Raw genomic sequence first — 14163 nt, 5'->3', positions numbered from 1 at the left:
GGACCCAACGCTTCAACAAATACATTCTTTCAAAGATGACTAGTTCATTATAAAGATCAATAAAAATACTCACATTTGTCTGGAGCATTTGAGTTAAAAAAGCGCGAAAGACGTATGAAAATGTGTGGGAATTTCTGTTTTGAGGAAATTAATTGTGAGGAGAAAATTCTACTCCCATCAGTGATAGTTAAGTTCTGAAACGAGGGAGAGGAACAGGGTCGTAGCTATCAATAGTAGATAAACACAGTGGCAAGAGGGCGTTGTGTCTGTGGAACCCACTTTCTGCTTAATTTGTGTAGGTGCACTCATTTTTCGATATCGGAATCCAAGGCAAGAGAATGAATGTTTATGTGCACATTAATGACTCCTACAGAGATGAATGTGCAGAATTGCAACTGCCCGTCGGATAGAAAATCTTTCCTTTGGGTACATAAAAGATAAAAAATGAAAATGGTAAAATGGAAACGGGTAGAGCCCTGGAAACTGCAATGGTATGTATTGCCGAGCAAAAAAGACTTCTCTTTACCCAGTCCTGTACACCTAACAGTCACCGGAATGGCACTTTTTGTTTGGTGATGTCTGCTTTGTATTTAAGACTTATTGTCACAACTGCTTGGCAGCTCCCCAAACATGGCAACTTTATGAAGCAACGAGCTCTGGGTACTAAAGTGCCTAATTTGCATCTATGAGATTTCACCCGTTTCTAGATTTGCTCCAGAACCAGCACACATATGTGTGCATAAAATACGAGGCATTATTTTACACCATGAGTTGTTCCGGGCAATTTCTGCTTCACTCCAGTGTAAATGTTTGTTAATGCGGCCTTCTTTGCCCAAATATGACCCAATTCCAAGTTTTTAGAGATTAAACCAGCAGTACTTCGAAATGTCAGGTGTGCGTTCAGTTTAGTCATCACGCGGGTGGCGTTTGCGTGACATCCTACTTTTTGCGGACACCCTGCTGAAATCCCAAACCGGCGGGAATCCGACATTTTATACAGGGTGTTAGCTTCTTGGACAGCCTTGAACTAAGGATACTAGTGAAGTTTGTTATTTCTCTTGTATTTTTATTACAGGTAAATGCAAGGCTGATGGATTTCCTGTCAATATCACATTATTTTTTAATGTGGAAGTGTGATTGCGTGCGAGATTGTTGTGAGAGCATATGTGTAAACTTTGTTTTACTTGTAAAGAATAACACTGTACAAATCGCAGATGGTGTTTTTGAGATGCCCTAATTTCACATAAAGCACTTTCTTTTTTCTAAAGTCTCACGAGTCGTTTATTTCTCTTACTGTGGCCTTAAGACCACTGCAACAGCAGCAGACATGGAGGGGGCGCACTGAAGCATGATGACTAGCGCTTGGGGTCTGAGAGGGACGCAGTAGTGTCAGAGTTGGATGTATGACGTTACAACGCATACTTTTACCACGCATGCCTTTACAACGCAGTATTTACAACGAAAACCTTTACAACGCATGGTGCTTTGGGGTGCTGGGTAGTGAATAGTTTAATTTACTATTCCAACTCCAGTCCCCGTGGACACTAGGGAAGGTGTTGGATAGAAAATTAAACTTATTCCCTATCCTAGAGCGCCCCCCAGCGCAATGCGTTGTAATGGTTTTCGTTGTAAATACCGCGTTGTAAAGACACTGCGTTGTAAAAGTTGCGTCGTAAAGGATGTTTCCCGTCAGGGTTGGGTTCCCTGTAAAGGGAAGCGAGATGCTATTTAACTGACTCTGCCCCAGCCCTTCTCGTCTTCCAATCCAGTTAAAATCCACTTATAAAGAGCAGAAGATCAAAAGGTATCGAAGGGCCAAAGACAAATACACAATGGAGATATGGATTCCCTAAAAGGGAATTTAATTTTTTTGCAGAATATCATATGATCCTTGATGTTCCTGATAGAATAAGGCGAACCATTCCAGAACCGATGAGCATGGACTGAAAAACAATAAGCAGCAGATTTAGGGCCAGATGTATGAAATCACATGTTTGCAATTTCCTAATAGCGTATTTCAGTGATTCGCTATTAGGAAATCGCGAGCTGCGAAGTTCAACAATGTGTTTGACACAGTTAGTGATTCGCAGTCGGTCGTAAATGGACCTGCCTCATCAATAGTCCTGAGGCAGGTCGCAATTTGTGACCCATTGGGAACGGCGACAATCACAGGGATGGTGGCCTGCTGGGTCTGTGGTTGCTTTTTAAATAAAGCAATATTTTTTGTTGTTGTAATGTAGCTCGTTTTTCTCAAAGGAAATGGGATGCAGTTCAAAAATAAAAATGAAAAGTTTCCTTTTCATTTTTTAAGAGTAGGCAGTGGTCTGTGGGATCACTGTCTGCTCTTAAAAATTGTCGGCACCCACATTCACAAAGGGGAAGTGGTCCCTTTGGGACACTTCCCCCGTTGCAAATGGGTTACCATCAACTTGAAGTTAGTGGTAAATGGAATGTTTTGCGACCGCAATTCTGGTCTCAAAATATTCATACATACATGCCAGTGTTATTCAGTAGTAGAAAGGTACGCTCTAAACATGCCCCTTCCTAATACCGAATCACAATAGCAAAATGTGATTCAGTAACAAGTTACTGAGTCGCATTTTACCATCTGTACATGGCAAAATTCACTTTACCGGACGGAAAGGGATTGATGGGCTGTTTGCGACCTGTAAAATGCTTTGTACTTCTGGCTTCTAGCTATGTAAAGCCCAGGCATATCAAGTCAGATTTTATTCATTGATCTGAATGCAGCTTTATTTGTTCGAGGAAGGGGGTTACAGAGGCTGGCTAAGGGACACATACCTCATACTGGTATTGTGTTCACTTCTGTTGACTCAGGGTTTCTCCCTCTACCGGTGCAAGAATACACATCAACAAGGGTATGAATTACAACTTCCACTGTTCCTACTGTGGGGAGAGGACTACTGGATTTGGCCCAGTTGACCAGCACCCTGGTGTACGGGAATCTGAGTATCACTAATGCTTCAAACATTGGTGGGTAAATTCATTTGGGCTTTCCGACTTGGTTTTCACCCCATTAGGCAGAACAAACAAGACTCTAGGTGAAAGGCCTGCACTGTACCATCGTAATGGAGACCCAGAAACCAATGTGTGAACAGAACTGGCGAGAGATGGGGAGAGCATGTGGCCTTACAGCCAGAGCTGCTGACTTCGGAGCTGGTGAAACAGGTTTGAGCCTCGGCGTCGGCTCAGTATCCTGTGATACTGAGCAAATCACTTAATCTCCTTGTGTCTACCAAAAATGAACATGTCCTTGTGTAACGTAACTGGTGCCTACCGAAAATGAACGTGTTCTTGTGTAACGTAATTGGTGCTCTCGTAAAGTGCTCCAATACCTTCGGGTTGAGTTTGTGCTATATAAATCTCCCAAAAAAAGGTGCTACAAGGAAGACTAGAAGTCTTCAAATTGCAGCTTATTGGTGCTAAAACAGACAGCTCCTAAATAGCATGTTAATAATTAGCAAAAGCCACCGTTACAATACTTCTTTCTCAGCATTCCCCATTATGAAATGCCTACATTCCACACTAAGGCCCAGATATACTAATGCTTTGCATTGGACTTGCAGCACGTAAGTGACGCAACATAGCGCAAAGTGTTGGGGGGAGATACTATCCAACGCAACATAGGATTTGCATTGGAAAGTTCCCAAAATAGTGCTATGCATTACTTTGTACTACTTTGCATTAAGGGGGTTTTCCATGTTTGGTATATCAGTATTCTCATGCAATCACCCATGGATATTGATGCAAATCCCAATCTACTAACATTCGTACACAGGGATTTGTGCTTAAACCTTACACGTCATTGAGGCAAGTGTAACGAGGAGAGTTTTTTCCATTTCCCCGTAATTTTCCAACTCTGACCATGCGCTGCCTTTTACAGCACACATACAAAGTGGGGAAAGTCTTAAAGGATATTTTTTGTACAGGAAGGGTCCCCTGGAGTGGGTCACCACCTGGTCACTTCTGAGAAAAAGCACCAAAATTACACAGTGCTGATAAGGATCTTAGAGCAGCAACAGATTAGTGGATGGATTTGCCTTGATTTTTATCCCTGTTCTTTTCATTGCCCCCACAACTCTTTGTCTTTCAATTTCAAGGAACTTAACTCAGCCCTTTGTCACAGCCTTTCCTCCAGTCTTGAATATACACAATGAATTCTAACAGTGCCCTCAGTTGTGTGTTTTTTCGTAGTCCAGACTGGTCAACACTCCCTAGGCCCTCTTTCATCCGCAGAAATGCTGACAAGAGGGGAAACGCATGGGCTCTGGCTATATATATTAATAAGCAGTAGGTAGTAATGAGCCACCTCACAAGGACAGTGAGGCCACGCAGCACAGGGCCATGATGCCAGCAGGAACACACATAATAAACCATCTCAGGTCTGTGCCATAGAAACAGTGACTGCCCTGCACACCAAGCAGCTCAATACACCTACAATTCACAGGGGTGTCACAAACAGAAGATACCTGTGAGTAGACAGTAATTGTAGTATAGAAACTACAAGAATAACGGTGCAGTACTACATAACGTGCAGCACCTCAAGTTCAGCATCCATGAATATCCCCTGTTACTGCTGGCACATCACAATAAGTGATTTTGCTACATTATTTTCAAAAGTACTCTATTGTCGCTGATATGTCAACTAGGGTGACCAACCGTCCGGAATTTTCACGGACTGCCTGTCATTTCGGCCTTTTGTCCGTTGTCCGTGGAGAAGTTTTTCACCGACACATTTTGTTTGTAATTTCAGGCATTGGTGCGAGCTTTCCCCTGCAAGCAGTCTGAGAATCCTTTAACTCTCACGGCAGGGGCAGCTCGCACTCGTGCTGTGATCAGTGGCCTGCAGCAGCCCGTCCCCAATCTGGAACAGACTGCAATCAGGCCCATTATCATTCTGTATGTTGGCCTAATTATCACATACAGAATGATAATGAGCCAGTGACAGCATTTGCTGGGCCTCTTCCTACACTCACTGCTCTTTGCAGGGATCTATTATGTGCAGCAGCACTGCTCAGTGGATGTCACCAGCTGCCACTGGGATACCACTTTCATTTTCAGGGGGTCCATTATTGGCTTCTGTTAATCGGGGGCCAATGATTCTTTATATGCTCCTGTTTATGCTAAGCCGTTTATTTAGTCCTTGAGGAGTGTAGTGGAACTACTGCTCATCGGACAACAGACAGAGCAGAGGTATGAATGAAGACTGAAAGCATTACCTTGGATTTTGCCACAAAAGTGTACATCCACGAGCTTGGCCCTGGCTACCTGAGGAAGCGCTTCTCTTTCTACACTCCTTCTCGCTGTCTCAGGTCAGCCTCGCTGGCCAAACTGACTCTTCCCCGCTATAAGCGGGCTAGGCTGGGCGGCCAATCTATTTTTGTGGTAACTGCGAAGGCTTGGAATGCTCTCCCTCTTCATGTGCGCACCGCCCAGTGTCTATCCAAGTTTAAAAAGGATCTCAAGACCCATCTGTTTATTCGTCAGGTCTAGGCTGTCTCTCTGTGTTATGTTCGGTCACCTCCGCAACGGCCCAGGATACTCCCCAGTAGCAGAGCGCGCTACAAAACAACCTATAACATATAACATAACATAACATACATACACTCTGCTAACACTTGCTCTGTTGCTTCTCCGATTCTAGCCACCAGCGCTGCGAGGCCTCAGGGTAGTTTATGCACTATATAAATATAATTTTCATTTCATTTCACTCTTTCAGGCTGATGCAGGGTTTTCCTGTTTATGTCATTACACGTCCTGCTTTGATATCCCCAGTGTTGTTGGGCACTACTGCTTCGGAAACAGCTTTGGGCTGCAGAAACAGGACTCCTGAGGCCACACACATTGACTTGTGCACAGATTCAATACTAGGTGGGAGCACAGTCCTTAAGTAGATAACGGGAATGACATTGAGTTCCACAACAATAAACAACTGTTATTTGTCAAGAACACAAAGAGACAGCCTTGAGGGTGGGCATGCAGTACACAAATAAAGGTAATATTGTATTAACAATATATTAAAGACAATGATGGCAGAATTAACCCTCTCAGCTATTCTATGTGAACAGATCTTTATCATGTGCAAGTGATGTTATAATCATTTGTTAAGTAAATGCTTCACAGTTCTCATTTTTCAACAGAAACAAGCAGTTTTAGTTATCTCCTATATTCTCTTAACTAATGTATGCAGCTATTTGCTTGATAAGTTGCAACAACTGCAAAATGCAGCTGCTCACATAAATTCTTCCAGTAAGCATCAGCTATCATTAAAGGAACACACACAATCAAATCACTCTGTATGGAACACATTGGACTCAATTCTTTCCCTTTTTCCATGTTTTAAAATGTATAAACCTCAGAAACCACTGCAGACCGCAAAAAACGTGTTGCCTTGTGTGTCAAGATTCAGACCAACTAGGCAGTGAGGACATACATTTTCATTTTCTGTGGCCTGGAATAGAATGCCTTTCTGCTGCCTATTAGGGATCTTGGAGTTCTGACTGTGTTGAAAGGTAGGCTCATAAGCCAGCTCTTTGAGCAAACATTTCACCTTACTTAATTCATGTAATACACTGCACCTTGTAATACACTGCACCATATCGCTGGTCAAGAATTCATGAGGTCAGTCTCTGAAGTAAGTGCGCTTTATAAGAATCCATGGAGTAACAAACTGCAAAAAAGAATAAATGAACTCTAAAAAAGTAGAAAACATATTACAGGTACAGGTAATAATCTTTAAAGCTCATGCTGAAAACCAATAAAACCTGAGACAGAACAAAGTGATACCAACAACTGGATCATAAACATGACCTCAGCTACCCGCAAGTGCTTGCCATCTCACTACATTCTTATAAAAGTGCCACTTATGGATAGCAAGTTTTGAATCTGCTGCAGATGTAACCATCTCTGTGGTATTGTTAGAGTAAAATATTTAGAAAGGTAATTAGGCAGCAGACCATGCAGTGCTTTCCATACAATGCATAATACCATAATCTTATTCTGGGAAATCACTATTAGCCATGACAAAGTCAGTGTTACATGTTGACATTTGAAAGTGGTAGCCGTAAACGAATAGGTTCAACAAATCTGCTTTGGTTAACCGGATTTCTGATATGGTGTTATATAGCTTGCACCACATATGGAATTTTGTCATGAGCTTTGCACAATATAGCTTATATCACCCCACTGATCGACATTTTATGATCCATGAAAGGGTAAAATGCTGAAAGGCACCAGCAAAGTGTCTGAAGTATTACTTGCAGTTTATTATGTTATGTTATGTTATGTTATGTTATGTTATGTTATGTTATGTTATGTTATGTTATGTTATGTTATGTTATGTTATGTTATGTGACTTTTATATAGCGCACGGCTACTCCAAAGGAGTGTCCCGGCGCTTTCCACCTGCAACTCAAGTAAAAATAACACAACACAGCGGAAATGAGAAAGAAACAGAAAATAAAACAGCAAAAACAGTAACCAGTAAAGACAGACTAGAGATTAAAAAGCCAGGTCTTCAGGCTCTTCCTGAACTGGAGCAAGTTAACAGTGCTACGAAGCGAAAGGGGAAGCAAATTCCACAGCTGGGGAGCTCTGCAGCTGAAAGAACGCCCACCCACGCGAGCCTTCCTTACCCGCGGGACCACCGCTTTATAGAGGGATTCCGAACGCAAAGAGCGGGCTGGTCGATAGAAAGCCAGTCTCCGCCGCAGATATCAGTGCAGCATGTGCTCAGCTATCTTACGGAATATAAGTAACACTAGAATGCTTAAGTTGGCATGAGTAATGGGTAGCTAGAGTACTCACTGCCTTCTTTCCTTAATTATGTTGCTTTTACTTATTTTACACTTCTTTATATTTTGATGTTGTTGCCTACCATTCTGTTGCCTTCCTTTGTGGACTACATAAAGAAGACAGACTAACATAAGGAATGATGTAAGGTAGTCTATCCCCCGGTGCATCTAGCATATCCCACTAGCAAAAGGTGTGTAAAGGCCTCACATACAAGGCATTTTTACGAACACAAATCCTGCGAATCACAAAAGTGAATGGATGTGTGGAGTAAGGGAGTTATGAACAGAGAATTTTAAGGATAATGTAGATCAATTGTGTCACTGTAGGAATGGTTCTGCATGTTTGTCTGATTGACAGTTCTCTGGATAGTTCTTTGCATGTACAATAGTTAGTGTGCATTTGTTGTGAACAGAGTATTTTAGAATGATCTGGAGAATTCACTTTCTTAAATGTTCTGGATCTGAGATTTGAGATTGCAGGAGGCTGGGGGTGCAGTGAAGGAGAGAGCACAGGGAGGAGGGATTGCAGGACTAAAGCACTGGAGTCGAAGGATACCACAGGAGGCTGATGGTCCAGAGAGAGAGCATCAGGAGGAGAGGGATCATATGAGAAATGTAAAGGTGTCAAACAATAGCACAGGAAACTTCTAGCACACAAACAATGTGCTGGAAGCGAGGGAACGCAGACAACACAAGGGGTTGACTGTCTAGGAACTAGGCGGAGATAAGGGAGAGCACAAAAACAGTAGGGCCTGGCAAGTGGGACGATAGAGGCTGGGTGCGAGAGGAGCCAGGGCAGAGAGAGATGGGCAGCCATGTCAGACAAACTAATAGCTGTGTGGTTATACTGAATAAGCAGCTCCCTACGTCATTATCATGTGAAATCTCTTTATTGATGTAATAACTACACTTTCACAATTGCTTTATTAACTTTCTTACTTTCTCAAATATTCTTGAAAAGGCACCAATTGCCCACTCTTTTTCAAAATGTTCTCAGGGGAGAATGTCTCCCCTCCTGCCACCCTAGACCACCTAATGACTTTCAGGCTTGCTAGCTGCGCTCGCCACTGGGCACTCATCACGACATTTTATGGCCCACCACTTTCAAATGTCACCAGCTACCACTGATCCTGCCAGAGCCATGGGCATGACAAATTGTTTTTGTTTGTGGACTCCTGTCACCTTACCAGGGGCCAGGCTCTGGAGTGGGTAGGAGTTTCATTTTGGCTCGATACCCAGGTGCATGCAGTATGCAAACACAGGTATTTAAGTTTCACTCTGGCACACAACAGATGCAGTGCAAGGTTCTCTCAACCTAATATAAACTTATTTTGACTTGTGCTTGTGTTTGTTGTCTATTTACTTATGTAATATTGCACGACCTCGTCTGATGTGTCTGAAAAATGTACCTTTTGTCCCAAATTTTTGTCTTGAATTCTGACCTTCTGCCCTGAATGTGTGTCCTGAATTTTGACCCTTTGTCCTGAATTTTTACACTCACTGTCCTGAATTTGTACCCATGCCAGTTGGTCACCCTAATGTCAACCTGCACCAAAGTCACCAGGTCTTAACTATTGAAAATCATGTCAGATTTGCCGAAAAATAAATAGACTCATTGCAATGCTGCATGGAATATTCCACACACAAAGGTAAGCTTAGTCTTTTGTGTAAGGTTACTCTTTTTCGGTATTTACAAACGATTTAATAGTTACTTCACAACTGCGGGAGTTGAACTCCACTCATAGAAAGATGGGAATATGTGCGGAATTCTCCTCCCTGACTGTGGAGTCTCTGTAATCGTAAAGTTATTAATACATCTTTTGTTTGTAAGTAGGGAAAATCAGTAACCTTTTACAAGAGTGTTTACCTTTGTGAATTTTGCCCAAAGTCTTCAAAAAGGAGTCTATTGGTACTAAAGCGACAACAGCACACCGGTACACATCAGGTATGACTTTCCACTGTGTCCAGCAGCTAACCGTTGAATTCTTCCTACTCAATTTCCCACTTTACGTATCTACTATTCCTCACTCATTCTTTCTGCACTATGTCATGGATACACAAACCCCTGTTTCCACATGGACACCCTATACTTTAGGGTGGCATGTATTCATTTATGGAAAAAAAGTTGAAAATACAAACCTCTTAGGGCAAGGGAGGAAGTGAGATGACAAAAGGATTACATGAGAAAAATTGTACAGCATCAGATAAGTATTACAGGAGAAATGTAGGTTATTTGCATTATGATGTCACAATGTCCACACTGGAAAATACACTACAAAAGATTTCCTTTTCCATGTAAGCAGGCTTTCCGGAGCATGTGTTGTTTGCACACTCCTGCCACCTAGTGTTGAGTGAGCATATTGCAACTTTTCTTTGAAGTATAGTTTTTGAGTTTGAAGTCGTCTGTGACATGTCCCCCAAAACACACAATGCACTAGAACATAAACTCCAACTTGGATTATTTTTTCTCCCATTGGTTTCAATTGCTTCTGTATGAGCTCCAAAATTGTTGCAGTATGCACCCAGTTTTTGGCATGGGCATACCGGAAGTACTATCCACAAGACAGTGGTGGCCGGCACAGCTCGCGGGTGGTGGGCAGGTGCATGGGGGCGTAATGAAAAACATTTTTTTTAAAATACTTTGCTACCAGGTCCCACATCTCTGCTCCTGCTCTCCTCTGTCAACTCCAGGAACTGAAAGCACAGCCAGCCTCCCCTGACCAATCACAACGCTGTAATGCATAGTTGTGATTCGTTGTGATTGGTAAGCACCCATGCTTCCCTGACCAATCACAATGCTGCAATGCAGCCACGAAGAATTGACCAGTTCAGCCTGTCAGATTAAAAAATATAAAAAACACACCCAGCACCCGAAGAGATGGGTGGGTGGGTGCATTTTTAAATGCAGCACCCTGGTTGTCCAAGGCCATCTGAGTGCTGTATTGAAGACACTGAGGTAGCGTATAGGGATGATGATAGGGGTTGGCCCTTCCAGGGCCCCATGTGGTAAAAAGTCCCAAATGTGTCTTGTCCAATGACTCTGCCTATGGAGAACAATCTTTTCAAGGACCCTTAGTGAAACCCACACCCAAGACAAAGTTTACCCCGCCGGTTTCACAAGCAACATATTCAAAGGATCTTCCCTATGGGGTTAAACCTTGATGAGACCTCTACTCCATGGCAAGTAATTACCCAGAGAGAGCCATGCATGAGGCTCTGATCCACCACGAAAGAGGCCCCAGAATGCAGTATCGCCCACTTCTCCTGTGTCATCTCTGCTTCAAAAGTCCACCTTGCATCCTGAAAAGCCTTGAGATCATAGACTCGGATATTGATGCTGAGGCACGGGGCGTGGCTTGGACACCGGAGGGAATGGTGGTGTGAGCTGAGGACTCCGCGTCTAATCCCCCAAATTATCCTGAAAACACTGCAACGACCAACACGGATGCGATTCCCCGCATGCCGCTGGCAAGAAGAATCGTAATGGCACCCTCGTGACGGAAGAAAAGCACCCGCAGACTGGCCATCGAACCGAACAGCGCCTCTGCGAACCCTGGGGGCGGGAGCGCCCGACGGAGCCGGCCATTGACGGGAGTGGCGAATGAGGCGATTGAGCCCCGACAGAGCACAGCGCCAACAAAGGAGCTACCCTCAAAGCGCAGGAGAGGCGGCCGCCGAGGGTGCGGTGGGAGGCGCTGAGTACCCGGCGGAACACGCAACTCAACCCCAGTCTGCCCCTGCGGCTCGATGATGACGACGCAGGATCACAAAATGGAGGCGAGAACGGAGCCCCAATTCCCAGCGACGACCACGAAGATTGGGAGCTAGGAGGGAGACTGAGAGCCCTGTCAGAGGTCGGACACCCAGGAAATCACCCCGCCTCCAGAGAAGTTGTCCTATGCGCTGCTGGCAGAAAAGTGTGCACGAGGACTATGAAGTAGGTGGGAGCTGGGGCGGCGTGGAATCGAGTGAGGGGGGGATTGCTTGGTTCTGCGAAGGAGAGGCCCATAGCTTCTGGTGTAACCTGGTTAAAGACTTGCGCCCCACACTGGACCAGTTTTATTACTGCATGCCGAGTGGATGACAGGCTCTGAAGATCGAGGCCCCGAAGGGAATATAGCCCTTAGTGGCTGGGAAGGACCGAAGCAGCGCACCTGCAGTGCCACAGCAAGAGCGTTGGAGGAAGACGACAGGCTGACGTTGCGAGGCGCTGGGGGCCCAGGAGAGCAATGGCGGCGAGAATTGGTAGGCCCAGGCCTGGTGGTCGACTGTAAGCCACGACCTAGAGTGCCTTGCTGACCGGAGACGGGAGCTGGCCACTGTTGGGGTGCGAGGGGCTCGGACCTCCCTTGAGTGGGTACACCGAACGGACATCACCCAAAGCACCGACGAGACATCTCCTACCTGAATACAATTTGGGCTGATTAACTGCGGCTCACCATATAGAAAACCACCACTTGGGATAGAGGGCGCATGTACCACGACGGGGGAGACCCATACCTACGCGCCAAGTGGAGCGCTCAGAATGATACCCCCACAGACCTGGCTATCCCTAACGCAGTAGCTGCCTGTACTCAGACGCTTTGAGAACCACTGACTTAACAAGGATCCTTGCTGGGAACCCCCATTTACGCTACGGCCACGAGGGAATCCCTCACACTGAGGAATCTAAAGACTTGTTGAGCGCTTCGTGACCATGGTGAAGAATAAGGGAAAGACAGAGGGAGCCACTCTCTCGGAAGCAGCGGAGAGCTCTGCCCCAGGGCCCTCGAACCTACAACAACTTTAGGACCGCATACTGGAAGCTATTGCGGCAACAAGAGACACTTTGCAACAAGACATTGCGCAAGTGGCATCGGGTTTGGGGCTCCGAGCGCGGACCACGACAAGCTAAAAGACAGGGTCAAGACTGCGGAAGACGCCCTGCAGGAGTTCCCCTGCGCATAAAACATTGGAGGCATCGATGGCGGACGCCCTTAACCGGATACAATCATTGGAACGGAGAGCTGAGGATGCTGAAAACAGGAGCCGGCGCAACAATGTCCGCCTAGTGGGCCTACCGGAAAAAACAGAAGGGGGAGACATGGTCAGCTATCTAGACACTTGGTTCAAGACGACGGTGGCGCCGGAAGGCCTCTCTCCCTTCTTCACACTCGAGCGCGCCCACCGCGTCCCGGCTACTCCTCCCAGACCAGGTCAACCGCCCAGACCGGTAGTAGCCAGGCTACTGCATTACAAGGACAAAGGCCTGCTGCTCCAAAGAGCCCGAGATGCAGGGCCATTCCAAGTTAACAATAGCAGGGTGTCACTATTCCATGATTACACCTATGAAACGCAGAGGCTGCGGGCCTCTTTCTTGTCCATCAAGCGAGAACTCAGAACAGAAGGCATACAGTACTCCTTGCTCTTCCCAGCCAAGCTACGGGTGATGCTGGACGGCAAGACTCTGTTTTTCTCTACGTCTGCAGATGCATGGGAATGGTGGGAGATGTACAAGGCAGGCACGGACAGAGCAAAATGCCAGGAGATGGAGGAACAACGACCACCACAGGTGCGGAAATTGCAGAGGCTCCGTAGAAGACGACAGGGACCTCGGAAACCCTCGATGTCCCAAACGTAGGGGGAGAGGAGGGCGGCGCTGCAGGCGGTGGTGGCGCTGTCTGGAACTGACGCTTCCCCTTCAAAACGAGGTTCGGAATCGGAGGGCCATATCTCGGGCTCGGAAACGGACCTATCGGAGGCGCACGGCGCCAAAGGCCCGAAAGTGATGTCGGAGGAAATCCTGAGTGGATGATGGGTGACCGAACATTGGTGGACACTACAGATAACCGGGGGAGACTATGCTCAGTAATGCGGATGTCTGTTGCGGACTGCGAAGGTGCACAGTTGCTGTTTTAGGGGGATATTGGATGTGGGGGTCTGGGGCTGGCGTAGCTGCCTTCCGGTTCGGAGCCGCACTCCACTAGCCCTTAAGGCACCCGCAGTGACGACTGCGGATTAGGCGGGAGGTTGGGTTGTTTACCAGAGTTTGGATGGGAACTGATAGACTGATTTTGGGTCCTGTTCTGGGGGGGTGGGAAGAGGGGATTTTTGTAGACACTATTCACTTGAAACCACTTGTTTTTGTTTTGTTGGGAGGTGGCACACGGGTGAATCTGAAGGAATGTTGGGGAAATTTCACCACTGGCACTAGAGCAAGCTAATGGCTTACACCACATCTGTTGTTCCGGGACAATGGCTAACTCAGGCACTTTGAGATGTATGACCTGGAATGTGAGGGGGTTACACACAATGGCGGGGAGACATAAGGTTCATGCCTATCTAGTCCGTAGGGGAGTGCACATCGCAT

The sequence above is a fragment of the Lissotriton vulgaris genome, chromosome 2_1 (genome assembly GCF_964263255.1).
Source record: "Lissotriton vulgaris chromosome 2_1, aLisVul1.2, whole genome shotgun sequence".
Lineage (NCBI taxonomy): Eukaryota > Metazoa > Chordata > Amphibia > Caudata > Salamandridae > Lissotriton > Lissotriton vulgaris.
Note: the sequence above shows the minus strand (reverse complement) of the source record.